General features: G+C 38.0%; 1 non-coding gene across 1 annotated transcript; it reads left to right on the plus strand.

Annotated features, from left to right (window-relative positions):
* Nucleotides 1-23,439: 23,439 nt before the first annotated feature.
* Nucleotides 23,440-23,544, plus strand: LOC138985992 (U6 spliceosomal RNA). Its single transcript, XR_011462945.1, has one exon. It is a non-coding gene; the product is annotated as a U6 spliceosomal RNA (small nuclear RNA).
* The last annotated feature ends 4,167 nt before the right edge of the window (nt 23,545-27,711 follow it).

Below are 27,711 nucleotides of genomic sequence, written 5' to 3' on the forward strand. Positions count from 1 at the left end.
ATAAAATTCTTGTTTGGTAATCTAATGCTTTTTAAGATTATTCTGCTCATTGGAATAAATAGTACAAGGTGGTAATCAACATTCATTCCTCACTTTACCTAATAAATAAGATAGCGTATTTCCTAATGAGACACCCTGCCCATTTAGTTGCTTACCTTAAGTAATTACAGATGAAAGAGTAGTATCTGGTTTTCTTTCAGCCAAGCAGCAGTAAGTATGCACTATTGCTAGACTTCATATACCAAAATGAATACCACAATTAACATGGAAAATCTGTATCTGTACTAATGAAGAGGCAGCCTGGCTAAACTTTATCTAATTTATTTTTTTAATTTAATTTTATTTTTAAATTTTACATAATTGTATTAGTTTTGCCAAATATCAAAATGAATCCGCCAATTTAAAGTAAAAAATGTATGCAATTAAAAGAAAATATAGACTTAGGGAGTCATTGGCACTTGATTTCTTGATCAAGCCTGAAAAATCTTATAATAATTTATTGTACTTGCATGTTTCATGATGCTTTGATATGTTATCCAGAGGCTTGATGCTTTTGTACAGCTACTGTCCCTACATGATTCCATAAATCAAGGAAAAAGACCAGAATGCAGTCATGCTGATCAGTGTTCAGACTGATAATCAGACTTTCACAAATCTTTACCTTCCGGGAGCATCAGCAACACTTGGGAGGTTCTGGACACTTCCTCATAACATCTCCTGCTTTTGTGGCTTAGAAGGACAAAGTGAGGGAGTGAGGATAAAGAACTTCTGACTGAGGAGGGAAAGACTCTTTGTTCTTTGGATCTAATCATATCTAACCACTAGAGCTATGTGAAAGGTGTTCTTAAGGATCCATGACAAGTCGGCATCAATAGGTAGGCTCTGAGAACCAGCCAGTTACAACTTATGCTTCTGAACGTCAGCCAATCCATAAGGCATCACTCCAGTTTACACAATTTTGAAATCTTTAAAGTTTATATTTCCAAATACTTGTATACAGTCATCGGTCCACTTTCTTCAAACATTTCCTTCTGTGTCTTACAGCTCTCCCTTCATTCAGTTCAGTCGCTCAATCATGTCCAACTCTTTGCGACCCCATGAATTGCAGCGCACCAGGCCTCCCTGTCCATCACCAACTCCCGGAGTTCACTCAAACTCACGTCCATCGAGTCAGTGATGCCATCCAGCCATCTCATCCTCTGTCATACCCTTCTCCTCCTGCTTCCAATCCCTCCCAGCATCAGAGTCTTTTCCAATGAATCAACTCTTCAAAGTACTGGAGTTTCAGCTTTAGCATCACTCCTTCCAAAGAACACCCAGGGCTGATCTCCTTTAGAATGGACTGGTTGGATCTCCTTGCAGTCCAAGGGACTCTCAAGAGTCTCTTCCAACACCACAGTTTAAAAGCATCAATTCTTCGGCACTCAGTTTTCTTCACAATCCAACTCTCACATCCATACATGACCACTAGAAAAACCATAGCCTCGACTAGACGGACTTTTGTTGGCAAAGTAATGTCTCTGCTTTGGAATATGCTATCTAGGTTGGTCATAACTTTCCTTCCAAGGAGTAAGCATCTTTTAATTTCATGGCTGCAGTCACCATCTGCAGTGATTTTGGAGCCCCCCAAAACAAAGTCTGACACTGTTTCCACTGTTTCCCTGTCTATTTCCCATGAAGTGATGGGACCAGATGCCATGATCTTTGTTTTCTGAATGTTGAGCTTTAAGCCAACTTTTTCACTCTCCTCTTTCACCTTCATCAGGAGGCTTTTTAGTTCCTCTTCACTTTCTGCCATAAGCGTAGTGTCATTTGCATATATGAGGTTATTGATATTTCTCCTGGCAATCTTGATTCCAACTTGTGCTTCTTCCAGCCCAGCGTTTCTCATGATGTAATCTGCATATAAGTTAAATAAGCAGGGTGACAATATACACCCTTGATGTACTCCTTTTCCTATTTGAAACCAGTCTGTTGTTCCATGTCCCTTCATTATTGATTAATAAATTCAACTTTCCTTTTTCCCGTCCTCTATTCTTTCCTTCCTTTTTATCATTCCTAATGAGATAAAATAAATAAAACATCGTTATTTATCATCCATATTTAATTATGCAACTTAGTTAATTTCACTTTGTAGCCCCAACATACAAAGGTGAAAGTATACATTACCTATTTCTTTATTTTATACCCTATTTTTGTACTGATCTATAAGTGATACAAAATTTAGCTGTTACACAGTGTAAGCATGCATGATATTTTGTTTCACTTTCATAAATCAAAGACACACAAAAAAGAGCCGTAAATCAGTCATCCTATAAATGTCAAAGTCAGCAATGCAGACAATACAAAAGTAAGGTTGTGTTTCATTTTGTCAACGTTGGCTACTAGAAATTTAGAGAAAATGTTGAGAAAGAAAGGACAAATTCATCATGGTCTTGATCTGTTTTAACATCTGATTGATATCTCATTAATATCTATTTCTTCCATTTCCAGATTTTCTCAAATAATTTATCTTTTCTCCTTAAATTATGGTATTTATCACAGATAATGTATGTAAGCAGCAGAGAAATGCTTTAGGGGCGTATGAGGTTTGGGAGAAGAAAGAGTATCTGGCAGGGCATTGTTCATGTAATGTGTTTACTAGCTGAAGTATATCAAAGGAAATAGAATTTCATGATCTTACTCTAGAGAGATGCCAGCTACTAGGGAAGAAAACACTTAAGGGCTTTAGCAAAATTCACGGTATAGGTCAGTTCAGTGCAAATCATAAAACACAAAGGTTGATTTTAATCCACTTTGCTTACTTGGAAGGAAGCTTTAAGTCCTTCAAAATTCAGAGAGGCTCATATATTTAGAGCTAGTTAAAATCCTATTAAACTAAAGAGGGATTATGTAGATTAATACAAGGGAGTTATTTTGCTTGTTTGTTTTAATATAATATTCTCTGAACCATTCTTGATTATTGGAGTCTTCCAACTGAGTCTTTTTGAAACTAATATTCATACAATCCTAATAAGTGAAGGAGATTGCTAGTTAATACTTTTTAGTGGCAAATTTTACCAGGAATGAGGTCATTAAAAATATTTTGCTTGTAGCTGTATGTGATAGAAGAACATATTAAGATTAAAAATTAAGCATGCAAAAATGGTAGCATAATCAAGGGCCACCAGAGCACTGCATTTACATGGGATAGGAAATTTTGCGATTTATTCAAACTTCTGGATCTTGTCGCTGTAGTTCCCCACACACCCACCCCATCTTATCAAGATGGATAAATAGATAGATAAGTAGAGACATAGACAGACAGACATAGATGTTTGAATGCAGATATTTATCTCTGTCCATCTATATACTTTATCTCAATTATTTGGATAAACTTCAAAACTTCCATTAATGACATATTGACAGCTCTTAAAGAGATTTTTAGTTCTTCAAAAATTTATATGACTTAATCTTTAGAACAGGATAATGGCTAATAAATGCAGGATATATACATATGTATATAGTTGACCCTTGAACAATATAATTGACCGTTGAACAGGTGAGGGTTAGGGGCACAGTGCTCTTGAAAATCCACTTAAATTTTTCCTGTTTAATTTCAATATCCAGGTTTCCACATCCCCACATTCAACCAGCTGTTGATTGTATAATGTATAATATTTACTACTGAAAAATATCCGCATTTATGCTGACTTTGGCAGTTCATACCTGGGTTGTTCAAGGGCCACCTGTATAAAGATTTTTCACCTACTATTTCTTTAAATCTAAGTTACTTAAAATATAAAATTAGTATTTTGATTCTTTTTAGCATATTTGACTAGATGGTTGCTGTTTAGTCACTAAGTTGTGTCTGACTCTTTGCGACCCCATGGACTGCATAACGCCAGGCTCCTCTGTCCTCAACTATTTCCTAGAGTTTGCTCAAATTCATGTCCCTTGAGTCAGTAATACTACATATGAGATGCTACATATATGAAAGGATACTCATCCTCTGCCACCCTTTTCTCCTTTTGCCTTCAATTTTTCCCAGAATCAGGGTCTTTTCCACTGAGTTGGCTCTTTTAACCAGGTGGCCAAAGTACTGGAGCTTCAGCTTCAACATAGTTAGATTTCATCTGTTTATTTAATTACTGCTTATGATTTCATGACATGTTTCAGGGATGGTGCTTTATACTAGAATAGACAAGGACTCTCCCCTAGGGCCACCCACTGAGGGAAATCAGTCCTTAGTTTCTTTATGTATGTCCAGACCCTTATTTATGTAATAAATAAAGATGCAGAAGTCCAATCAGGTAGAAGTGTCCATACTGCCATAGACACAGTGTAGAAAACAATCAGAGAAGCATAAATGTATAGATAAAAGCCTAAATTGTACATACCATTAAATATTTAAATTAAGTATTTAAAAGCAAACAAGGCTCTTCTCTTAACTCCATTCCTGGTTTGTATTATTCCTGAAGAGGAACATGATTAAAGGCTTATTTTAAACTATCTCCAAAAAAGATGGTTATTTAAAAAAATCACTGGGTAGGCCGAATGGGGAAAAATGGTACAAAGAAATACCTTGGAGGACAGTTTTGTTGTACAACATTTGGCTTTAAATAAATGCATGGACCTGCTACTGAAAATGTATTACATATGTCAAACGAACAGTAATTAAACTGCTCCCTCTAAGCTTTTTTGATAGGCCATTTTCAGAATGAATGGCTGAGGCTGAGAAAGGGCACTTGGCATTTAAGATCCCTACCTTCAGGATATTATTCTCCCTGATTTTCCCATTCAACGTGATTTCTTTTTTCACTCTCATGACAACTTGGAAGAAAGTTCTCTTCTACTTAGCAAAAGATGACTTTAGAGCCACATAGAAATTGTAAAATGTTCTTATAGTATATGTAATTTGGTCATTAAAGAAGAATGATTAATGATGAGGATATGTATAAATACTAAAGAAGAATGACGGATTGAGCAGGTTGTCATGGTAAAAATGGCAAGTTTTGAAGGTCGGCTAATGGAAATTAATGTCTATCACAATGGTTGTTACAAAATAGTTTAAAGTTATTACCTGTTTATAGTTGTTTTGCATATGTATCATATAGATATGTACATATACATACACACACACACACATAAACACACACATATATAAATATAGTTTCTGATCATGACCTCCAATTTCTTTTTAAGGAATTCATGAGCTAATGGTTAAAAGAAAATGATAAAAATTGAACTGTTTTTATTTAGACATAATTGTTAATAACTTTCAAAATCTTGTTTATAAAAATAAATTTAATTGATATTTTCTATGTACTCATAAGTTTCTCTTCACTGTGTCTCAGCACACATCATAGAGTGTATACCATACACACTGACTTACTGCCCGAAAGGTAACATTTTTGTAATGTTTGTGCTAATACTTCTTTCTTCACCCAAATCTAGCAGCAATAGCTGGAGAAGGAAAGGAAGGCGTCTCATTCAGAATTAAGTACTAAACCTCATCATTTCAACTATATATACCCCATCTCATTCATTTTCCCATCCTTTTAAGAATTTTCTACAATTTGTTGTGATCCACATAGTAAAAGGCTTTAGCATAGTCAGTGAAGCAGAAGAGGATATTTTTCAGGAAATTCTATACTTTCTCCATGATCCCATGAATGTAGGCAATTTGATCACTGATTCTTCTGCTTTTTCTAAACCCAGCATCTGCATCTGGAAGTTGTTGGTTCACATACTGTTGAAGCCTAGCCTGAAGGATTTTGAGCATTATCTTGCTAGCATGGGCAATGATCACAATTGTACACTAGTTGAAACATTTTTTGACATTGCTCTTCTTTGAGATTGGAATGAAAACTGACTTTTTTTTTTTTCCAGTATTGTGGCCACTGATGAGTTTTCCAAATTTGCTGACATATTGAGTGCAGCATCATCTTTTAGGATTTGAAATAGGTCAGCTGGGATTATGTCACCTCCACTAGCTTCGTTTATAGTCATGCTTTCTAAGGCTCACTGAATGTCTGGCTCTAGGTGAGTGACCCTATAATTGTGGTTATCTTGATCTTTAAGGCCTTTTTTGTATAGTTCTCTGTGTTTTCTTGCCACCTCTTCTTTATTTCTTCTGCTTCCGTTATGTCCTCACTGTTCTGTCCTTTACCGTGCTCATCTTTACATGAAATATTCCCTTGAGAGCTCCAATTTTCTTGAAGAAATCCCTAATTTTACCCATTGTATTATTTTCTTCTGTTTCTTTTCATTGTTGGACTTCCCTGGTGGCTCAGACGGTAAAGTGTCTGTCTACATTGCTGTAGACCCGGGTTCGATCCCTGGATTGGGAAGATCCCCTGGAGAAGGAAATGGCAATCTACTCCAGGACTATTGCCTGGAAAATCCCATGGACAGAGGAGCCTGGTAGGCTACAGTGCCGGGAGCCGGTATATTGCATATTGAGTGTATATTGCATATTGAGTGCAGCACTTTCCACAGCATCATCTTTCAGGATCTGAAATAGCTCAACTGGAAGTCTATCACTGCTGGGAGCCAGAGTGCAGAACTCCGCCCATGACAAAGGTCATGAGGAAGGAGGCTTGGCATACGCAAAGGCGGGATCGAGCCTCAGGAGTCCCCCTGGAAATTCTCAAGCATTTACCCCTAAAACCAGAGTCTGCCTACTTTCTGCTTTGTGCTTTCACCTACACCTCTGACTTTACGGGGGGCTGTCCCCCACTACCTCTCTCTGAAAAAAGAGTTAGCTTACAGCTCCAGTTAATAATTCCTGGGTGTGACAGTGTTTCAACCTACAAACTCCTTTGGAAATCCTCTAGCCTGCCTGAATAGGTTTTTCCGGCCACATGTGATTGCTCAGAGCCTCCCAACTGTGAGAGGCATGAGATGTTCTAAACTGTCTAAATACAGAGTCCTTTGAGCAGTTAAAAGATTGATTAGAAATTGTATTGGTGAAGGGTTTTTCACTTATTGGGCCAATGTTTGCTGCTAAGTCTCCATACCCCTTACCTACTGTGTCCTTGGCAGTGTATTGATTGATATAATGGGTGTATAGAAATGTAAGTAGTAGCCTCAATGTTTGTAACCTTGGACCCTTGAGTTAATTCTTTTCTTGATTGAGCCCACCTCACCTTTGCCCTATAGGAATGCAGCTTTGTCCAATGCTTTTTTGGAGGCTGGTGCCTGACTTTGGAATAATCACCTTTAGAGAAAGATAAGTTTCTTAAAATGTTAACAGGCCTCCTGGCCAGAAGATGATGTAATTCACCTGAACTTTTGCATATAATAAGTTTGAAAGCCTGGCTTCGATTAGGACCAGGAACTGGTGTCCTTGCATGACTCCACCCCTTCCCCCATTTTCCTCTATGCATAACTTAAGGTATAAAAACTACTTTGGAAAATAAAGTGCGGGCCTTGTTCACCGAAACTTGGTCTCCCCATGTCACTCTTTCTCCCAAATTCTGGCTGAGTCTCCATCTGGAGCGCGGAACCCGCCATGCTTGCTAATTATGCCTGGGCTTCTAAGATCCGACCAGGGAGGCCTCAGTGTCTCCTCTCCTTCGGGAGAACGGAAGGACGCCTGTGGCCTACGTTAGTGGTGCAAACTTCTTGTCTTGAAGTTTTATTGGTCTCCCGCGTAAACCAAGCTACTCAGCCTCTTTTCTCCACTGAATTTTCCTACTGAGCTATCCTCATCCTATTACTCTTTATATCTTTGATGAATATTTAAATAAATAGGTCACCTATGCCGTCTCTCCTTCAAATACCCTGGATCAGCCGGGGCTGGACCCCGGCACTACAGTCCATGGGGTCACAAAGAGTCGGACACGACTGAGAGACTTCACTTTCTTTCACTTTATCTTTCCTTGCTGTTCTCTGAAACTCTGCATTCGTTTGGATATATCTTTCCCTTTCTGCCTTGCTTTCCCTTCCCTTCTTTCCTCAGCAATGTGCAAAGCCTCCTGAGTCGACCACTTTTCCTTCTTGCATTTCTTTTTCTTTGGGTTATTTTTAGCTACTACCTCCCGTACAATGTTAGTAGCTTCCATCTGTAGTTTTCAGGCACTCTGTCTGCCACTTCTAACCCCTTGAATGTATTCATCACCTCCACTGTGTAATCATAAGGAATTTGATTTTGGTCATACCTGAGTGGTCTAGTGGTTTTCCCTATTTTCTTTAATTTAAGCCTGAATTTTGCAATAAGGTGCTCATGATCTGAGCCATAGTCAACTCCAGACTTCGTTTTTGCTGACAGTATATAGCTTCTCCATCTTTGGCTGCAAAGAACATAATCAGTCTGATTTCAGTATTGCCTATCTGGTGATGTCCATGTGTAGAGTTATCTCTTGTGTTTTTGGAAAATGTTGTTTGCTATGACCAGTGCTTTCTCTTGTCAAAACTCTGTTAGCTTTTGCCTTGATTCATTTTGTACTCTAAGTCCAAATTTGCCTGCTATTCCTAGTATCTCTTGACTTCCTACTTTTGCATTCCAATCCTCTATGTTGAAAAGGACATCTTTTATTGGTGTTAGTTTTGCAAGGTGTTCATAGAACCAGTCAGCCCTAGCTTCTTCAGCATCAGCAGTTGGGGAATAGACTTGGATTACTGTAATGCTGAATGGTTTGCCTTGGAAACAAACCGAGATCATTCTGTCACTTTTAGATTGCAACCAAGTACTGCATTTGAGACTATTTTGTTGAATATGAGGGCTACTCCATTTCTTCTAAGGAATTTTTACCCACAGTAGTAAACATAACGGTGATCTGAATTAAATTCACTCATTCCCATCCATTTTAGTTCAGTGATTCCTAAGATGTCCATGTTCAATCTTGCCATCTCCTGCTTGACCATATCCAATTTACCTTGATTCATGAACCTAGCATTCCAGATGCCTATGAAATATTGTTCTTTTCAGCATCAGACTTTAGTTTCACTACCGGACACATCCACAGATGAGCTTTGTTCACATATATTCATTTATTAATTTTAAAATTATACAAATATTTCTTAACCTATTGTGTGCTAATCACTTTTCTTTTCATTAGGGAAACAAAAATAATTAATGACCTCTGACCTCGATGTGGTAAAAAATAATAATAATAATGAGAAATAGAGAAAGATGAGTAGATAGTAGAAAACAAGGTAAAAATTCAATGATGGCAATAATAAAGCAATAGAAAAAAATCCTAATAAATTAGCAGTGAAGAGAGGGTGTGAATCTCTGCAGAAGACTTGGGAAGCTTACATTTTGACTGAAGCTTAATAGATACTTGGTGAGTATAAATATATAAAGAAAAGGGTAAGAGCCATCATTTCTCAGAAAAGAAGGAAGGAGTGAAAGAAAGGAGACCCTTCTCAAAATATGTGTACCACTCCATGAATATTTTAGGGGATGATGAATTGATAGTGAGAAATAAACCTCTTGGTAATTGTCAAATATCTTTATGTGTGCTGTTTCTTGAAATTCCATTTAAAACCAATACAATTGACTTAATTTTGACAATTTTCAGTTTCTAAGTTTAAATGTCTTCCTGCAACAAATTCTCCTGCCATACTATATCATAAAATACATGATATTCTAGAAGATATACTAGCTGAAGTTATAGGTGATACTAACTGTACTTTTCTAAAACTATCACCCTGATTTGTAATGTGGAAAAGCTTGATTTAACAAATATTAATGAAATCATTATTTTAACATAGTTCAGTTCAGTTGAGTTCAGTCGCTCAGTCGTGTCCGACTCTTTGCGACCCCATGAATTGCAGCACGCCAGGCTTCCCTATCCATCACCAACTCTGGGAGTTCACTGAGACTCACGTCCATCGAGTCAGAGATGCCATCCAGCCATCTCATCCTCTGTCATCACCTTCTCCTCTTGCCCCCAATCCCTCCCAGATCAGAGTCTTTTCCAATGAGTCAACCCTTTGCATGAGGTGGCCAAAGCACTGGAGTTTCAGCTTTAGCATCATTCCTTCCAAAGAAATCCCAGGGCTGATCTCCTTCAGAATGGACTGGTTGGATCTCCTTGCAGTCCAAGGGACTCTCAACAGTCTTGTCCAACACCACAGTTCAAAAGCATCAATTCTTCGGCGCTCAGCCTTCTTCACAGTCCAACTCTCACATACATACATGACCACAGTGAAAACCATAGCCTTGATTGACAGACCTTTGTTGGCAAAGTAATGTCTCTGCTTTTGAATATGCTATCTAGGTTGGTCATAACTTTCCTTCCCAGGAGTAAGCGTCTTTTAATTTCATGGCTGCAGTCACCATCTGCAGTGATTTTGGAGCCCTCCCCAAAATACAGTCTGACACTGTTTCCACTGTTTACCCATCTATTTCCTATGAAGTGATGGGACCGGATGCCATGATCTTCGTTTTCTGAATGTTGAGCTTTAAGCCAACTTTCTCACTCTCCACTTTCACTTTAATCAAGAGGCTTTTTTGTTCCTCTTCACTTTCTGCCATAAGGGTGTTATCATTTGCATATCTGAGGTTATTGATATTTCTCCCGGCAATCTTGATTCCAGCTTGTGCTTCTTCCAGTCCAGCGTTTCTCATGATGTACTCTGCATAGAAGTTAAATAAACAGGGTGACAATATACAGCCTTGACGTACTCCTTTTCCTATTTGGAACCAGTCTGTTGTTCCATGTCCAGTTCTAGCTGTTGCTTCCTGACCTGCATACAGATTTCTCAAGAGGCAGATCAGGTGGTCTGGTATGCCCATCTCTTTCAGAATTTTCCACAGTTTATTGTGATCCACACAGTCCAAGGCTTTGGCATAGTCAATAAAGCAGAAATAGATGTTTTTCTGGAACTCTCTTGCTTTTTCCATGATCCAGCAGATGTTGGCAACTTGATCTCTGGTTCTTCTGCCTTTTCTAAAACCAGCTTGAACATCAGGAAGTTCACGGTTCACATATTGCTGAAGCCTGGCTTGGAGAATTTTGAGCATTACTTTACTAGCATGTGAAATGAGTGTAATTGTGCGGTAGTTTGAGCATTCTTTGGCATTGCCTTTCTTTGGGATTGGAATGAAAACTGACCTTTTCCAGTCCTGTGGCCATTGCTACCCCACGCCCCCAAGCCCGAGGTCAGGGGCGGCGGCCGGGAGGACCAACCCTACGTCCAAGGAGCCCTGGCTGCGTGGGTGCAGGAGGGCCTAGAGGAGCTATCCCACGTTGAAGGTCAGGAAGGGCGGTGGTGAGGAGATATCCCTCGTCTAAGGTAAGGAGCAGCAGTTGCGCTTTGCTGGAGCAGCCGTGAAGATACCCCATGCCCAATGAGAAACCCAAGTAAGACGGTAGGTGTTGCAAGAGGGCATCAGAGGATAGACACACTGAAACCATAATCACAGAAAACTAGTCAATCTAATCACACTAGGACCACAGCCTTGTCTAACTTAATGGAACTAAGCCATGCCTGTGGGGCAACCCAAGATGGGCGGGTCATGGTGGAGAGGTATGACAGAATGTGGTCCACTGGAGAAGGGAATGGCAAACCACTTCAGTATTCTCGCCTTGAGAACCCCATGAACAGTATGAAAAGGCAAAATGATAGGACACTGAAAGAGGAACTCCCCAGGTCAGTAGGTGCCCAAATGTTACTGGTGATCAGTGGAGAAATAACTCCAGAAAGAATGAAGGGGTGGAGCCAAAGCAAAAACAATACCCAGCTTGGACGTGACTGGTAATAGAAGCAAGGTCTGATGCTGTAAAGACCAATATTGCATAGGAACCTGGAATGTCAGGTCCATGAATCAAGGCAAATTGACAGTGGTCAAACAAGAGATGGCAAGAGTGGATGTCGACATTCTAGGAATCAGCGAACTAAAATGGACTGGAATGGGTGAATTTAACTCCAGATGACCATTATATGTACTACTGTGGGCAGGAATCCCTCAGAAGAAATGGAGTAGCCATCACGGTCAACAAAAGAGCCCGAAATGCAGTACTTGGAGGCAATCTCAAAAACAACAAAATGATCTCTGTTCATTTCCATGGCAAACCATTCAATATCACAGTAATCCAAGTCTATGCCCCAACCAGTAATGCTGAAGAAACTGAACAGTTCTATGAAGACCTACAAGACCTTTTAGAACTAACACCCAAAAAAGATGTCCTTTTCATTATAGGGGACTGGAATTCAAAAGTAAGAAGTCAAGAAACACCTGGAGTAACAGGCAAATTTGGCCTTGGAATACGGAATGAAGCAGGGCAAAGACTAATAGAGTTTTGCCAAGAAAATGCACTGGTCATAACAAACACTCTCTTCCAACAACACAAGAGAAGACTCTATACATGGACATCACCAGATGGTCAACACAGAAATCAGATTGATTATATTCTTTGCAGCCAAAGATGGAGAAGCTCTATACAGTCAGCAAAAACAAAACCAGGAGCTGACTGTGGCTTAGATCATGAACTCCTTACTGCCAAATTCAGACTTAAATTGAAGAAAGTAGGGAAAACCACTAGACCATTCAGGTATGACCTAAATCAAATTCCTTATGATTATACAGTGGAAGTGAGAAATAGATTTAAGGGCCTAGGTCTGATAGATAGAGTGCCTGATAAACTATGGGGTGAGGTTCGTGACATTGTACAGGAGACAGGGGTCAAGACCATCCCCATGGAAAAGAAATGCAAAAAAGCAAAATGGCTGTCTGGGGAGGCCTTACAAATAGCTGTGAAAAGAAGAGAAGCAAAAAGCAAAGGAGAAAAGGAAAGATATAAGCATCTGAATGCAGAGTTCCAAAGAATAGCAAGAAGAGATAAGAAAGCCTTCTTCAGTGATCAGTGCAAAGAAATAGAGGAAAACAATAGAATGGGAAAGACTAGAGGTCTCCTCAAGAAAATTAGAGATACCAAGGGAACACTTCATGCAAAGATAGGCTCGATAAAGGACAGAAATGGTATGGACCTAACAGAAGCAGAAGATATTAAGAGGAGATCGCAAGAATACACAGAAGAACTGTACAAAAAAGATCTTCACGACTCAGATAATCACGATGGTGTGATCACTGACCTGGAGCCAGACATTCTGGAATGTGAAGTCGAGTGGGCCTTAGAAAGCATCACTATGAACAAAGCTAGTGGAGGTGATGGAATTCTAGTTGAGCTATTTTAACATAAGATTTTTCAAAAGAAATATCTATCTATTATGGATAAACACATGGAAGGGCCATTTGGTTGTTGTAGAGTCTCTAGATGACTATAGATGACTTTATATTTTAAGAACCAAGTTAGTCAGTTATGAACTAGTACAGCCAAAACTAAAAAAGACAACCTGGTTCTAAAACCCATGTTATCTTTTGTTACTCAAGTTGCATTACCTTAAGCCTAGAAGAGTTTTTTTTTCCAATTAATATGTTTGTAAGTAAGTAGGGTTGGTAGGAAGAGGAGCTTCCTACAATAAAATCATATTCAGTGTCACAATATATAAAGCAGACGATATTGGTGTTTGATCCTTGAAACAAAATTGTAAACTGCTTTCATTGAATCATGACATAATCTTTATTGCCTATGACAAAGACTCTGAAATTCACCATTAGGTATTGTCATCATTGTTTTAAAATTTTTAGAAGATATTACCACAGAAAATGTAACATTTTAATTACTGTTTTTTAATAATTGTGTCTCAGTGGTAAAGAACCTGGCTTCCAGTGTAGGAAACATGAGTTCAATCCCTGGGTCAGAAAGCTCCCCTGGAGAAGGAAATGGAAACACACTCCAGTATTCTTACCTGGGAAATCCCCTGGACAAAGGAGCCCAGCAGGCTACATTCCATGGTGTTGCAAGAGTCACACATGACTCTGATTAAACAGCAACGTAGCAAATAAAACAATATACATGCAATGTTAATTTAGAAAGTACTTTGTTAAACAATAATGACTTAAATGTTATATTTCAATAATTATCAGCTACAACTGATTTAATGAAAAAGTGTTACAATTATTAATACTTCATATTTTAAACTATCAAATCATTTATAGTGTGCATCCTATTTCTTTGCTTATGTAGGGCAGTGATTCTATTTCTGCCCTTACTTATCAAAAAATATGTAATTTATCACAACATATCATAATTTGGCTCATTATTTTGTGGGGAATGTTTCCTAAAATTTTATGGTGTTTAATAATCAATTGATTTTTAATGCAAGGGCAACGTTCCATTATTTAACCTTGGAATTAAATATGTAAATGTGAGACTATGTAGCTAAAACTCCCCCAATAAGCTGAAATACTTCAACAGTGGTTACTGATTTTAATATAAATATTTTAGCATGTAGTCATAAAATTTTAATATGCAGTAATACCCACTTACCCCAATAACTTTATGTAGCAGGCAGTTGTTGAAAGATGCTTTAAAAAGGAGAGAACTGAGGTTATAATTATTGACTTCTGGTGATTTATATTAGAGATACTGAAAATGGAAATTGGAAATCACTTATATATTAATCTACATTATAGATTTTTAATAGGATGCCTAAAGTGTTGTTCACTTTCTTAGTAAACAACAGAGCTGCTAACAGAAAAATAGTCCTGTCTTAAATATTTGTAATCTGAAGTGAATGTTATCAGTTAAGATTCACAACATAAGTGTAATTTTTCTAGTTTATGTAATTTCAAAGAAATAAGTTATTGAATCATTAAACATGCTTTTAATTGTATAAAATCTCATATTTAAGTAAATACATTTAAATGACAGTTGTAAAACTGATGAAGCCATACAGAGTATATTTGTATTTTACTGAACCTTAGTAAAGTATTACTTGTCCTGGCATCTTATTCACATTCTTTAATTACAATATCACTTTGTGATATATACCACATAGTAAATATTTAATTATAATAAAAAATCCAACTCATTTTCAAAGTAAAAAAGAAATTATTAACTTGACACTGATATCTCATGATACCGAAGACAGGAACATATCTATATCTTAAAAATCACTGGAACTAGGAACTAGACTGTCAGGATGACTTGGTATATCAATCTCTTTTTCTTTTCTTTTATTCTCTTTTCCTTTTATTTTTGTTCTGTTATTTTTGTGTTCTCTCATATGTTAGTAAGGGTGGTTTTATCTACATAATAAGAATCATACCCATTGGTGTATTTCAAATAAAATAATAATCTATTGCTTAATAGCATCTTAAAGCACAAAGCATTTTTGAACTTAATATTAATGTGAAATGTCAGATCAATATGGACATGTAGATTAACTAATACATATTTACAGATTGAACATCTGTTCAAAAGTACTGGTGGATTTATATCTAACATATTACATTCAATACAACTATTTCATTGGTGATGTATTTTGATTGACAGTATGAAGCACAAAAATGTTTTAACATTTTTCCAAAGCATTACCCAATAAGTAATTGATTGAATAATGTTACTTTCTCTAAACACGCCAACTCCATGAATACAAACTACAAACCTTTTCCATTTTTGTTTTTCTTGTGTTAATAGGGCATTATTTTACAAAGAGTTAGGAAATTACTCAGAATTGAAGAAAAGTATTAAAATAACTATTTTTAAATATGTTATAACTGTACATATAATACATTTTTACTATCTCAGCAATGTATTATTAAATTTCAAATGCACAAAATACTTTTTAATTATAAATTTGTGAATGACAATAAGAGAGAACTGTCATAACCAAACATGGTGCTTTCAAAATTAACAATTCATCTGTTAGAAGGTATGCAATATATTGCACTATTAATTTATTTTGGCTTTACACATTCATCTTATTTTCACAAAGGATGTTTGCCTTTAGGCAATACCAATTTCCTTTTTCATGATGTTCATTAAGTTGTTCAAAGTTCCCACTGTTTACTAGACAGGGCTTTCTTCAAGACACAAAATCTATTTAACCCTATTCCTAATACAGTGTTGGGAACATAGAAGACAATTTACACTAAGTAAACATTTTTTAAATAAATAGACTTAGAATGATCTGAAACAGCCTGTGGTTCCTACTTTTCTAGTAAAAGCCAATGAACTACTGCAACTTCCAGAGTAAATAACCCATTGGCTATTCTGGTACATATGAATTGCCCTAGAGAGCTTTATGACATGATATTATTGATTTTTTTATGAGAAAATTGTGTATACAATGTCTCAGATCTCTTACCTTCAATATGTATCAGAACTTTAATGAGTTGAAAGTCCTTTTGCCCTATGGCAAAAACCAAACTTGGTCAATGTAGACTTGTTTTTGCTTCAAAACAGAAGATACTTAGAAAAAAATGTATTTGTTTATTTTAAGATTTACTTTTATCGCATTTTCAACTTACCTTCTAGTCAGAGAATGATTGGAGAGTATGTTTTTAATTAGGCTTAATTTATTACCTAATGTGTAACATTAATAATGTTATTTGTTTTAAAATAATATTCTGTTCAGTTCAGTTCAGTCACTCAGTCGTGTCCGACTCTTCACAACCCCATGAATCGCAGCACACCAGGCCTCCCTGTCCATCACCAACTCCCAGAGTTCACTTATACGCATGTCCATCGAGTTGGTGATGCCATCCAGCCATCTCATCCTCTGTCGTCCCCTTTTTCTCCTCCCCCAATCTCTCCCAGCATCAGAGTCTTTTCCAATGAGTCAACTCTTCCCATGAGGTGGCCAAAGTATTGGAGTTTCGGCTTCAGCATCAGTCCTTCCAATGAACACCCAGGACTGATCTTCTTTAGAATGGACTGGTTGGATCTCCTTGCAGTCCAAGGGATTCTCAAGAGTCTTCTCCAATACCACAGTTCAAAAGCATCAATTCTTCAGCGCTCAGCCTTCTTCACAGTCCAACTCTCACATCTATACATGATCACAGGAAAAACCATAGCCTTGACTAGATGGACCTTTGTTGGCAAAGTAACGTCTCTGCTTTGGAATATGCTATCTATGTTGGTCATAACTTTCCTTCCAAGGAGTAAGCGTCTTTTAATTTCATGGCTGCAGTCACCATCTGCAGTGATTTTGGAGCCCAAAAAATAAAGTCTGACACTGTTTCCACTCTTTCCCCATCTATTTCCCATGAAGTGATGGGACCAGATGCCATGATCTTCGTTTTCTGAATGTTGAGCTTTAGGCCAACTTTTTTACTCTCCTCTTTAATTTTCATCAAGAGGCTTTTTGTTTCCTTTTCACTTTCTGCCATAAGCATGGTGTCATCTGTATATCTGAGGTTATTGATATTTCTTCCGACAATCTTGATTCCAGCTTGTGCTTCTTCCAGCCCAGCGTTTCTCATTATATTCTCTGCATATAAGCTAAATAAGCAGGGTGACAATATAGAACCTTGACATACTCCTTTTCCTATTTGGAACCAGTCTGTTGTTCCATGTCCAGTTCTAACTGTTGCTTCCTGACCTGCATATATGTTTCTCAAGAGGCAGGTCAGGTGATCTGGTATTCCAAGGAGCTGCAGCTGTGCAGGAACAGGAGGGCCGAGAGGAGCCACTCCATGTTCAAGGTCAGGAGGGGAGGCCGTCAGGAGATACCCCTCATCCAAGGTAAGGAACAGTGACTGCACTTTGCTGGAGCAGCCCTGACGAGATACCCCATGTGCAAGGTAAGAAAAACCAAGCAAGATGGTAGGTGTTGCAAAAGAGCATCAGAGGGCAGACACACTGAAACCATAGTCATAGAAAACTAGTCAGTCTGATCACACAGACCACAGCCTTGTCTAACTCAATGAAATGAAGCCATGCCATGTGGGGCCACCCAAGACAGGCGGGTCATGGTGGAGAGGTCTTACAGAATGTCGTCCACTGGAGAAGGGAATGGCAAACCACTTCAGTATTCTTACCTTGAGAACCCCATGAACAGTATGAAAAGGCAAAATGATAGGATCCTGAAAGAGGAAATTCCCAGGTTGGTAGGTGCCCAATATGCTACTGGAAATCAGTGGAGAAATAACTGCAGAAAGAATGAAGGGATGGAGCCAAAGCAAAAACAACACCCAGCTGTGGATGTGACTGGTGATAGAAGCAAGGTCCGATGCTGTAAAGAGCAATATTGCATAGGAACCTGGAATGTCAGGTCCATGAATCAAGGCAAATTGACAGTGGTCAAACAGGAGATGGCAAGAGTGAATGTCAACATTCTAGGAATCAGCGAACTAAAATGGAGTAGAATGGGTGAATTTAACTCCAGATGACCATTATATCTACTACTGTGGCAGGAATCCCTTAGAAGAAATAGAGTAGCCATCATGGTCAACAAAAGAGTCCAAAATGCAGTACTTGGAAGCAGTCTCAAAAACGACAGAATGATCTCTATTCATTTCCAAGGCAAACCATTCAATATCAGAGTAATTCAAGCCTATGCCCCAACCAGTAAAAGAAGAAGCTGAAGTCGAATGGTTCTATGAAGACCTACAAGACCTTTTAGAACTAACACCCCAAAAAGATGTCTTTTTCATTATAGGGGACTGGAATGCAAAACTAGGTAGTCAAGAAACACCTGGAGTAACAGGCAAATTTAGCCTTGGAGTACAGAATGAAGCAGGGCAAAGGCTAATAGAGTTTTGCCAAGAGAATGCACTGGTCAAAGCAAACACTGTCTTTGATCAACTCAAGAGAAGACTCTACACATGGACATCACCAGATGGTCAACATCGAAATCAGATTGATTATATTCTTTGCAGCCAAAGATGGAGAAGCTCTACACAGTCAGCAAAAACAAGACCAGGAGCTGACTGTAGCTCAGACCATGAACCCCTTATTGCCAAATTCAGACTTAAACTGAAGAAAGTAAGGAAAACCACTAGACCATTCAGTTCAGTTCAGTTCTGTTCAGTCGCTCAGTCGTGTCCGACTCTTCACGACCCCATGAATCGTAGCATGCCAGGCCTCCCTGTCCATCACCAACTCCCGGAGTTCACTCAAACTCAAGTCCATCGAGTCTGTGATACCATCCAGCCATCTCATCCTCTGTCATCCCCTTCTCCTCCTGCCTCCAATCCCTCCCAGCATCAGAGTCTTTTCCAATAAATCAACTCTTCACATGAGGTGGCCAAAGTACTGGAGTTTCAGCTTTAGCGCCAGTCCTTCCAAAGAAATCCCAGGGCTGATCTCCTTCAGAATGGACTGGTTGGATCTCCTTGCAGTCCAAGGGACTCTCAAGCATCTTCTCCAACACCACAGTCAAAAAGCATCAATTCTTCAGCGCTCAGCCTTCTTCACAGTCCAATTCTCACATCCATACATGACCACAGGAAAAACCATAGCCTTGACTAGATGGACCTTTGTTGGCAAAGTAATGTCTCTGCTTTTCAATATGCTGTCTAGGTTGGACATAACTTTCCTTCCAGAGAGTGTCTTAATTTCATGGCTGCAATCACCATCTGCAGTGATTTTGGAGCCCCCAGAAATAAAGTCTGACACTGTTTCCACTGTTCCTCCATCTGTTTCTCATTAAGTGATGGGACCAGATGCCATGATCTTCATTTTCTGAATGTTGAGCTTTAAGCCATCTTGTTCACTCTCCACTTTCACTTTCATCAAGAGGCTTTTTAGTTCCTCTTCACTTTCTGCCATAAGGGTGGTGTCATCTGCATACCTGAGGTTATTGATATTTCTCCCAGCTATCTTGATTCCAGCTTGTGTTTCTTCCAGCCCAGCGTTTCTCATGATGTACTCTGCATAGAAGTTAAATAAGCAGGGTGACAATATACAGCCTTGACGTACTCCTTTTCCTATTTGGAACCAGTCTGTTGTTCCATGTCCAGTTCTAGCTGTTGCTTCCTGACCTGCATACAGATTTCTCAAGAGGCAGGTCAGGTGGTCTGGTATTCCCATCTCTTTCAGAATTTTCCACAGTTTATTGTGATCCACACAGTCAAAGGCTTGGCATAGTCAATAAAGCAGAAATAGATGTTTTTCTGGAACTCTCTTGCTTTTTCCATGATCCAGCAGATGTTGGTAATTTGATCTCTGGTTCTTCTGCCTTTTCTAAAACCAGCTTGAACATCAGGAAGTTCACGGTTCACATATTGCTGAAGCCTGGCTTGGAGAATTTTGAGCATTACTTTACTAGCATGTGAGATGAGTGCAATTGTGCGGTAGTTTGAGCATTCTTTTGCATTGCCTTTCTTTGGGATTGGAATGGAAACTGACCTTTTCCAGTCCTGTGACCACTGCTGAGTTTTCCAAATTTGCTGGTATATTGAGTGCAGCACTTTCACAGCAACGTCTTTCGGGATTTGAAATAGTTCAACTGGAATTCCATCACCTCCACTAGCTTTGTTTGTAGTGATGCTTTTGAAGGCCCACTTGACTTCACATTCTAGGATGTCTGGCTCGAGGTGAGTGATCACACTATCGTGTGTGATCACACAAGATCTTTTTTGTACAGTTCTTCTGTGTATTCTTGCCACCTCTTCTTAATATCTTCTGCTTCTGTTAGGTCCATTCCATTTCTGTCGTTTATAGAGCTCGTCTTTGCATGAAATGTTTCCTTGGTATCTCTAATTTTCTTGAAGAGATCTCTAGTCTTTCCCATTCTGTTGTTTTCCTCTATTTCTTTGCATTGATCGCTGAGGAAGGCTTTCTTATCTCTTTTTGCTATTCTTTGGAACTCTGAATTCAGATGCTTATATCTTTCCTTTTCTCCTTTGCTTTCCTTTGCTTTTCACTTCTCTTCTTTTCCAGTATGACTTAAATCAAATATTCTGTTACTCCACACAAAAGCTGTTTATCTCAGCAGTTAATACTACATATTTAATTGAACAATAGTATATTGATTGGAGAAGGTAATGGCTGCCCACTCCAGTACCTTGCCTGGATAATCCCATGGACGGAGGAGCCTGGTAGGCTGCAGTCCATGGGGTTGCGAAGAGTCAGACATGACTAAGTGACTTCACTTTCACTTTTCACTTTTCACTTTCATACATTGGAGAAGGAAATGGCAACCCAGTACCTTGCCTGGAGAATCCCAGGGACGGGGGAGCCTGGTGGGCTGCCGTCTATGGGGTCGCACTGAGTCGGACACGACTGAAGCGACTTAGCAGCAGCATATTGATTCTTATTTATATTATAAAATAACTGTGTTTGTTTCTTTTTTCTCATTTGATCCACAAATATCAAGAATACCAGTTTAACATTTCCATCTAAGTAAATGTTCTTGCCAAGTTACCCTTATCTCTCTCTAACGGTTCTATTCTGAAGCTAAATTACTTAGGGGTTAAAGGTTCAAAATCATTGAAGATTCCTTTGGCTTCATTTTATCTTGCAATTTCACCAACAGTCTTTCACTGTTTGCCATTTGTACTATCTTCTAAGTCCTAACAATTCATTAGGATCAATTAGGAATTTGAAAGAAGAAAAACTCGGAAGCCTGTTTTATCCCAGATTAAACCTGATGGCTCAGATGGTAAAGACTCTGCCTTCATTGCAGGTCAGGTTTCAGTCCCTGGGTGGGGAAGATCACCCGGAGAAGGGAATGGCAGCCCACTTCTGTAATCTTGCCTGGGAGATCCCGTAAACAGAGGAGCCTGGCAGGTTACAGTCCATGGGGTCCTAAAGGGTTGGACATCACTGAGTACCTAACACAAACAAGGCCAATTAGTGTTTCTGGGAAAAGGGTCAGAGATTGCCTTGTTTTCAAAGTTTCAGAGATAAAGCTAATATTGAGTATGGTGAGATTCACTGTCCTATGCATGCTTTTCCTCTTCTTGTAGCACATTTTGTTTAATTGTGTCTCTTACGAAGAGATTTGAGATCTTATCATATTTTCTATTTTATTGTGGAGGCAAATTTGTTAAATTTGGAAGTACTAATTGCATCTGAGTTTTAAAAAAATTGCTTGGGATTTGGTTTTTATGTGTTTTTCACTTTTAATTTATCCTTTCATACTTTTAAGAATGAAATGCAATTCTAAACACAAGTAGGCACAATAATGATTTGGTGATCCTTTAAGTTCCTTTACTGGACCCCAGTGCCTGAGAATTTGCTCTAGTAGGTCTCAGACCTGTAACTTATCAAACAACTGATGAAGATGCCAATCAAATATGACCCACATTAGTGAAAGAGATATAATATCCCTCACCTTGTTTAATCAGAACTCCAAACTTGTAGCACTTAGTTCTGAAAGAAGTCTCATAGGGGAGGAACTGCTGCCCAGAATGTTGCTCTGTCCAACTTTGCCATCCTTAATTCTGGCTCTCAGTTACCTTCACGCTGTGAACACCACTCAGTAGCTCTCTGGATCCAGTTGTTTCTCTTAGAGAAGTTTAGAACATTGAACAATCAACTTAATTTATTAAACATTTAAAAAGAACACAAAGGATATGCACACAGGAGACATAAAACTGTCGGAGAAGTGGTAACATGCTTTTCATCCCATGCTGTGACCTTTGTTCTCTCTGACCCAGCCCACACAGACTCTTAGGATTCCCTCATGTGTTGGGTCACAGCCATTCCTAGGCTCTTCTAAATATCTTCATTTTGGGAGGCAAGATTTCTAGCACAGTGGCCTTCATGGAAAATGTGCTGTGTAAGGAGTGAACTACCCCAGAGTAAATCCTCTGTCAACAACACTTCCTTCCTGTATCTTACTATTTTTAATAGGTTTTTCTGTTTACACTCTATATACTTCCAAAATTATGTGTTCAGCATTTTCTAGTTAAAATGGTATTACATTTGTGCTTTATAGAACTAAAATGCTCCTATTTTAACTGAAATTCATATGTGGTTTTCAGTTACAAAATAGGAAATATTTTCTCCAGTTCATTTCTCTAGTACATTCACTTTTTCTCTAGTCCATTATATTAAACATTATCAATGAATAGAGAGAGACTTATACCTTGGTTCTACCATTAAGAAGTTGATTAGGTAGGTGCCAGGTATACAGTCATGAAAAATAAAGCAATTTTTCTTTTGATGCGTTTAAAATTGAAATAAACCAATTACTATTAAACTACAAATTATGTAAGCCTGAAGTACAGGCTTTTAGAAAAGAAATAAACTTTACGTTTGGCTAAGGACAGTTAGACAGTTCAGATGCTCAGCTGTGTCCAACTCTGCGACCCCATGGACTGCAGTACACCAGGCCTCCCTGTCCATCACCAATCCCCGGAGTTCACTCAAACTCATGTCCATTGAGTCAGTGATGCCATCCAACCATCTCATCCTCTGTCATCCCCTTCTCCTCCTGCTGTCAATCTTTCCCATCATCAGGGTCTTTTCTAGTGAGTCAGCTCTTCACATCAAGTGGCCAAAGTATTGGCGTTTCAGCATCAGTCCTTCCAATGAATATTCAGGACTTATTTCCTTTGGGATGGGCTGGTTGGATCTTCTTGCTGTCCAAGGGACTCTCAAGAGTCTTCTCCAACACCACAGTTCAAAAGCATCAAGAACTGATGGTTAAATACAGCATAGAAAAAACCTGGCTGAGGAAATGCTATTTAAAATATATCAGAGGATGCTCAGTTTGCCAGCACATATGCTAAAATTGGAATGATACAAAAAGGATTAGCATGGCCCCTGCATAAGAATAACACAAATCTGTGAAACATTCCCCATTTTTGACATATGTACCCCAATGTTCATTGCAGTGCTATTTACAATAACAAGGACTTGAAACAACCTAGATATTCATAGACAGAGGAATGGATAAAAAGTCATGGTATATATATATATATATATATATATACATGCAATGGAATATTACTCAATCATAAAAGAAACACATTTAATTCAGTTCTAGTGAGATGGATGAAACTCGAGCCTGTTACACAGAGTGAAGCTAGAAATAGAAAAACAAATATCATCTATTAATGCATATATATTAGTGTTGTTGTTCAGTTGTTAAGTTATGTCCAACACTTTGTGACCCCATAGACTATAGCACTCCAGGCTTCCCTGTCCTTCAGTATCTTCCTGAGTTTGCTAAAATTCATATCTATTGAACCAATGATGCTATCTAACCATCTTATCCTCTGCTGCCTGCATCTCCTTTTCCTTTCAGTCTTTCCCAAAGCTATGAGTCTGCTGTTTGCACCAGATGGCCAAAATATCAGAGCTTCAACTTCATTACTAGTCCTTATAATGAATATTCAAGATTTATTTCATTTACGATTTACCTGTTTGATCGCTTTGCAGTCCAAGGAACTCTCAAGAGTCTTCTCCAGCACCATGATTAGAAAGCATGAATTCTTCAGTGCTCAGCCTTCTTTATGGTCCAGCTCTCACATTTGTACATGACTATTGGATAAATCTTAGGACAGCAAAGATGATGAGCCCTCTTGTCTCATCTGTCTACTCTTAGAGTCTACATTTGTATTCATATACTTGTAAGTGCTGATCATCAAAGTTGTTATGATCCCTCACTCCCCTGTAGCACAAAAGGAGTGTATTATTTATCCCAGACTTCTCAGTTGTACCTGGAGGCAGCCCCTCCTCCTCATTTACTACTTAGAACCAATCATTCCACATTCCAACAGCAGCCCAATTTTTCTAGAAATTTACTCAAGAAAATTCCAGGCCAGCGTTGCATGAGCTTTTGATATCTGCTCCTGATCTCCTCAGGTTGGTTGCAATCTGGGATTGACTACAGTTCAGGCAGCTCCCACTCTCTCCCTACTAGCTTCCTCAGTATTCTGTGAGTTGAAAGATCTCTCTTTTCAGGGAAGTGGCCATAGAAGAATTTTCTCACTGATAAATAGACTCAAGGGGAAGCTTAGACAGGGTTTTGTGACCATTGTTATGGCCAGATCCCCATAAACACACAGTATAAATAAGAGCAGTGTGCCTGCTCCTTAAACAGTGTCAAGACCACCTCCTTCACCCTCCACATCCCTGTACCACCATCGGCCCCTTCTCCACTGTCTGTGTCATCAGGCTTCAATAGTGACCTTCTTTGGGGATGTGGGGCCAACAAGGATAAAGCAAGCACAGTATCCCTAAAAAGAGAAACAAAGAACCTGACATTTTTTATTATTAATGAAAAATACACTCCTTTCTAATTTGAGGTGCATTGATTTATAATTTTGAGGTATTTGTGTTAGTACTATGTAACCAAAATGTAGTATTATTTTTTCTTATTAAAATTTCTTGTAAAATAATAATGACAAAATGACTTCGGAAATTAGAGGAAGTGTTTGCACTGCTGTTAATTTTCAAGAGAGAATCTTATTAAATACAGTCCTTGATGAAAGTGCATGCCAGAGGGATATTGATTTTTTCTGTTAATTATGTCCACTACAAGCAGAGTGTCCATGACTATTTCTCTTCATTTTTTGAAATATGTGTGCACATGTGTGTATATATATATTAATATGTGTGTATATATGTACATACTGTGCTATCTCAAAGAATGGAGACATTATTTGTCACAACTGATATTGAAATTAATCTTTGCTGCAGTTCTTAATTTGTAGGAATTGTGGAGGTCAGTGCTGGTATTATACCTCAACAGGTTTCTCTTTTACCTTTCTTTCAAGAAATAGAAGAAAAAAAACTGTAGTAGTCACAATTTGTTATGAAAATTATTGAAAAAACTGATTAAAATAAATTTCCTATAAAACTAGAAAACCCAATAAATGAAAACCTTCATTTTTCATGCCAAGTTACACACAGTAAAAAAAATCTGCCTGCAGTGCTGGAGACCTAGCTTCAGTCCCTGGGTTAGGAAGATCCCCTGGAGAAGGGAATGACTATCCACTCCAGTATTCTCATCTGGAGAATTCTATGGACTGAGGAAGTGGTGGGCTACAGTCCATGGAGTTGCAAAGAGTCAGATACAACTGAACAACTAAAACCTTCACTAAGATATAATAATTTTTACATGAAAACAGAATTTGTAATCATGTATATTAAATAAAGAGAGCCTCCGTGTATTCTATTGGGTGGTCATCATCCATGTTCTATAAAACATGTTCATTACTGAGTTGGCCTAATGATAAAATGATCAAATAATTCAAGAAAGATGAGATAATTCTAACAATATCATATTTGACAGAAAAGAGGTCAAATTATCCATCTTACATCCAAAGAAAACCAAATGATCTTAGCAAAATCAGAATAGAGGCTACAAAATATATGATTTCAACTATATGACATTCTGGAGAAGGTGAAATTATGGAGCTGATGAAAGATCAGTGGTTTCCTGGGGTGAGAGGAGAAAAGAGAATGAATAGGCAGAGAACCAAAGTTTCTTTAGGGAAGTGAAATGCCTCTGTATAATATCATACTAATGGACATATGTCATTACAAGTTTGTGTAAATCCATAGACTAAACAACACCAAGAATGAATCCTAAGTTAAACTGTTGACATTAGATAATCATGATGCATCAATGTAGGTTCATACTTGGTTAAATATAATATATATATATATATGTATGTGTATATATATATATGTCATTCTGATGAGTAATGTTGATAATGGGAGGATGCTATACATATGTGGGGAACAGGGTTTATGTGAAATCTTTGTTCCTTCCTCTCAATTTATTGTAAAACTAAAATTGCTTTTGAAGTGCAGTCTTTATAAAAAGTCCTATAGGAAAATTTAATGCATAATTGTGAGCCCAATATTACATGACACTTTTACTCTTGAGGCATTTATCAATTTCTAAGCTCTGTTTCTGGAGAAGGTGATGGCACCACATTCCAGTACTCTTGCCTGGAAAATCCCATGGATGGAGGAGCTTGGTAGGGTGCAGTCCATGGGGTTACGAAGAGTCGGACATGAATGAGCAACTTCAGTTTCACTTTTCACTTTCATGAGAGGCTAGCCAACTAGGGAGTGGTCTTAAGTGAGGGGACTGGGAAGCTAAGCAATCTCAAAAGAGTAAGGAGAAAGGTAGAGTTCAGCACCTGCCATAAATGAGGCTGACTTAGGAAAGACTTTTCTTTGAGATCCTGTAGTATCTCCACACCTTCATGAAGGACAAATAAAAATAATTAGATCTTAGAATGATTGAGCCAAGCATTGAAATTAATCCCATGCATGGCTGAAGTGTCAGTTTTCTCCTGTAACTGACTTCCGGGAAATACATATCTAGATCAATATAATTTTATCTAGTCTCCTAACTATTTTCATACTTAATGCCCAGTATTAAAATTACTGGGACTTCCTTGTGATCCAGTGGCTAAGTCCCCATGCTTCCACTGCAGGTAGTGGAAGTTCTGTCCCTGGTCTTGGGGATCTGAGATAGAGTATGCTGTGTAGGGAAGCCAAAAACAATGATATACTACTTTACACTTGTAATGGATGGCTATAATAAAAACAATAATAAATAAAACAAAAAAAATCTAAATTGCTAGTCATAATTGAAAATTAGACCAAATAATAGAAAATTAATGGAAAAAATAAAACAAGAATGCTAGAAATAGACTTGAGGATGCAGAGATGTTAAAATCAGGCATAGATGTTAAAATCACTAATATGTTTAAACTTGTAGCTGAGAGATGGAATAATTCCATGCAGAAGTGAAATCTTCATACTTAATATAACTAAATACATTTTTATAAATCAGAAACTGCATGATATGTCAGATGAATCTAATGAAAACACAATAAAGGCAGAAATTTTATTTTTAAGAATCTATAATATGTTTGTGAGCTGCTAAAATCTTTGAATAATAGACTTTTTAAAGCAACACACAAATTATGCCTTAAGAGATTACACATAAACTATATAATATGCAAGCAAAAAGATAAAAGTTGTAGTGAAATAAATGTAAATATGA

The sequence above is a fragment of the Bos mutus genome, chromosome 27 (assembly GCF_027580195.1).
Source record: "Bos mutus isolate GX-2022 chromosome 27, NWIPB_WYAK_1.1, whole genome shotgun sequence".
Classification (NCBI taxonomy): Eukaryota; Metazoa; Chordata; class Mammalia; order Artiodactyla; family Bovidae; genus Bos; species Bos mutus.